The following is a 4,221-nucleotide window of genomic DNA, read 5'->3' as shown; positions in this document are numbered from 1 at the left end:
GGATACAGGTGCCACCAATTCCACGATTCCCTGACCGTGTCCATCCCTTCCCACCCGCATCCCACCTGGATACAGGTGCCACCAATTCCACGATTCCCTGACCGTGTCCATCCCTTCCCACCCGCATCCCACCTGGATACAGGTGTCACCCACCCTCCATCCCTCTCCCCCCACACCTCCCCGGGCAGTGCCCAGCCAAACCAGCACTGGGAAAAAAACCCAGTGAGGGCTGTGGGGAGAAGTGCTGGAACCTGGAAAAACACCAGGTGGTGCCCTGGCTTTAGTTATTTATGTCTCTGATATGGAGAGTTCAGGCTTTGCTCTTTCCTACCTGCGGGCTGTGCCCGTCCTCCTCCTTCCCGAGGGTCCCAGGGGAGTCCTGCCTGGCTAAAAAGAGCTTAGGATCTTATTTACTTAACTAATTCATTATTCCCGTGAATTAAAAAGGAGAAGAACAAGTTAAAATCTAGTGATGTCACCAAGCTGCAACGAGGGGCGGAATGGATTATTCCCACTGGCAGGTTCCCAAGGCCTTCACAACACCTTTCCACACTCAAAAATAGACATTTTTGGTATTTTTAATGTATTCAGGGAAAAGAAATCTCAGGCTCCTGCACACTCTCGGGTGTCTCACGCTCCTGCTGATTTTACCGAGTTTGTTAAGTGCATTCAGAGCTTTCCTGACAGAAAATCAGGAGAGCTGGTGTCACACCTGTTTCCCTGAATCCCTCCATTTCAGGGAAATCAAGTTCCCATCACTTGACACAGGTTTTTTTCCTGTTTCTTTCTCCTTCCCAAACCTACAGTTCAGTGCTCCCCAAGTGTTTAGGGACCCCAAGAAGCGAGGGAACTGCAAAGGGTTTATTAAGGCTTAGCAGGAAACCAAAGTTTTCCCCTTAAAATGCGCCAAAAGAAGACGTAATGGGTGTCAAAACCAGCTTATAAAGCCAGGAAAGTGCAGTTCCCTGTCAGCAAAATGAGCAGCAAACCTGATAAACCCACCTTTGCCAAAGGGCACAGCTGCATCCCAGTGGGCACATGGATTGCTCCTGTGCTGGGCACGGCTGCATCCCAATGGACACGCGTGTTCCTGATGGATTGCTCCCGGGTGGGACTGCTCCCTGCTGGTTTAAATGCCCAGAAATCACCTCGCTGCCTTAAAATTGCTTTTTTCTCTGTCCAACCCTCACCAGTTTCCTGATTTCAGTGTGGCCTGTGACAGAGCCTGTGCTGGCACTCACCTGGAAGGCGCTGGAAAACCCATGGAGCCGGTTTCTGGGCACATCCCTGGGACATCTCTGTCCACCAGATTAAAAAGCTGTTCCTGAAACCTCTGCGCCTGAGGCTCAAGGCGACACCTGCCCCTTCAGGACAGGTAAATCCTGTCTGTTGGGAAGCAGGCCCGGAGGAAGCTGCAGCAGCTGCCCCGTGTTCATGGCCCGTGGGATCCCATCCCTGGAATCTGACCACGAGGAGCAGCCCAGGGGCCTCCGAGTGTGAAACTCCCGGCCCAGCTTCTCCAGTATGAAATCCTGCCCCGTGTTCATGGCCCGTGGGATCCCATCCCTGGAATCTGACCACGAGGAGGAGCCCAGGGGCCTCCGAGTGTGAAACTCCCGGCCCAGCTTTTCCAGTATGAAATCCGTGATGCAGCATCGGAGGAGCCTGAACTGAAAGGGACAGGAGACCAGTTCAGCTCAGCTTTAAACTGGGAGAGGAAGGGCTGGGAGATGCAGCAGTACCAGGGGAGTAAGGAATGTTTGTTTGGAAGTGCAGCAGCTCCACCACTCTGCTATTCTTTATCTTATCTCACCCACACACCTTAGATGTGAACCGACGCCCAAAGCTGTCGTTCCCTCAGGTCTGAGGTGGTTCTGCAGCTGGGGATGGAGAAGAGTGGGATGAAGGTGGGATCCCTCTGGACAGGGAGCTGAGGCACAGGAGAGCTCATCCCTTCACAGCCCCCCAACACCTTCCCCCCCAGCGAGACCCCTCAGGGCAGGGGGTTTGGGGTGAAAGCCCTTCAACCTGCCCAGGGCAGCTCTGACAATCGAGTGGTTCCCTGCAGAGCTCACGCCTGCTCATCCCTCCCGGCTCCTCTGCCTTTGTTTGGTGTGTTTTAGACATTACTGCACCTCAGATCCAACCAGCTCAAATACTTTTTAATACATTGAAAATGTAAAATAAAGCATATACGAAGTACATACAGTATATATATATACACATATTTCAAATACTTAAAATTCTTATGTAAAATATGATTTTTTTTTCTATATTATTTGTGTAAAAATACATTTTCAAATGGTGTCACCTTGATTTCGCTGTACAGCCCCTTGAGCCCAACTGAAGTCCCTTTTAAAAAGGCAAAAGACAAAGGTTTAGGAATTTTGGAACTGCGTTTACAGGCCTGTTGTCCACACAGGAAAAGCCTCTGGGAAACAGTATTGGATTGCTTCTTTGTGAGAATTCCCATTTTTATTGCATTAATGGCAAAACCTGAACCTTTTCAGTTTTCCTGCAAGAACCCCCCCCTTGGCCTCGCCGAGGAACTGCTCCCTCCTGTACCCTGTTATCCACCTCAGAAACCATCCTCTGCCCACGCTTTTTACAGATACTAAAATATATATTACTTAAAATATATTACTGTAAGCTCTTAAACTCGCTCTGCAGTTATAGCAAACATATAGCATTTAAAAACAACCCAGGGAACAAGGGAAATTGGGGATCTCCCCCTCCCAGCACGCGCTCTGTCCCCGTGAGACACCGGCGGCACACGGACCCCACGTGTTCCCCCAGGCCTGGAACACCCCCTGGCAGCCTGGGAATGGTGTGTGTGTGTGTCCCCCAATTAATCTGTGCTAATCAAAGTGATAATTCAGGGTGCAAGTGCCACCCCAGCCCCTCCCAGCCCCGCAGCCCCCCCACATTCCCAGAGCCACCCGCATTCCCGCTGGGGGATCCCAGAGTTCAGAGCTGAGCCCCTCCAGCGCTGACCCCGGGGCCCAGCTGAGCCACCTTCTCCCAGCCGAGCCCGAGCTTAGCTCCCAAGGGATCCTTCCCTGGTGAGGCCATTCCTGAGCCAAACCTGAGTCCCTGCAGAGGGAAACCCCATCCCAGTCCTGTTCTCCAAACCCTCCCGGCCTCACCTGAACCCTCGGACCGAGCTTCCCCAGAGGAGAGAGGCCCCAAACCCGCTTCCAATCCATCCTCCTGCCCCAGGATGGGCTTTGCTGCCCCTGGAGCTGCCTTTGGAGCAGCAACACCCCGCGGGGGTGAGGACCTGAGGATCCCTCGGGCTGCAACGACCTGACCTGGAATCACCACCCCAGCGGCTGTTTCCTACAACCAGAACAAAGACACAGCTCCCCAACCAGTGCAACTGCTCAGAACCTCTTCTCTCCTGGGGATTTAGGGAGGGGCAGTGACATTCCACACCAAATTCCTTCCCTTGATGCCCACCTGACTCAAAACCCGAACTCCCAGAGCTGCGTTGGCAGTTCCAGTGCCACAACCCGTCCGTGGGGTCTGGGGTTGGGAAGAGAAGTGCTGGTCAGGCTGTAATTCCAGTTCTGCTTCCTGAACAGGGGAACTGAAACCTGAATCTCCTTCCTCACTGAGGTTCCTTTCCCTGCCAAAACCAAAACTCTGACGTCAGGCTTTAGAATCATTTATTTTGGATTTGGGATGCCAGCATTCCCTGCAGTGCTCTTGGATGAATTCCCTGGGAACCCAAGTCTAACGGTTTGACCCACATTGTGACATCCCTCTGTTTATAAATCCAGTGTGAAGGTGGGGTTGTTGTCCTGCAGGAAGGAGCCTCAGCAGTGGGACAGGCTGATCCCATGCCAGCAGCTACACAGGCTGCAGGATCTCCCCTTCTAAAACACATCATCCCACAACCAGCTGCAGCTTCCAAGGCTTTATCCCTATTCCAAGAGGGGGGTACTTGCAGTGATTATTACACCAAGCCCATTATCCCAAGGATTTCCTCACCATCAGTGCCCTCTGCATACCCAGAGTTGCTCCACCAGCCTGCACCAGGAGCCTGTTAAAACCAAGGACGGGCCTAAGAGAATTTATTGTCTTAACAGGAGAAGAGTAGCCCAAGCAAAGTGTTGATCCATGAAATGGAACTAAGGCACTGACAGAGGTGTAAACTCCCGAGCCACCACCCACCATCCTGCACTGGCCAGTGCCAGCCTGGGGCCACCTCCATGTCTG

Source organism: Lepidothrix coronata, unplaced genomic scaffold, assembly GCF_001604755.1.
Source record: "Lepidothrix coronata isolate B3197 unplaced genomic scaffold, Lepidothrix_coronata-1.0 Scaffold344, whole genome shotgun sequence".
Classification (NCBI taxonomy): domain Eukaryota; kingdom Metazoa; phylum Chordata; class Aves; order Passeriformes; family Pipridae; genus Lepidothrix; species Lepidothrix coronata.
The sequence above is the reverse complement of the archived record's forward strand: the minus strand, read 5'-3'. Positions refer to the sequence as shown.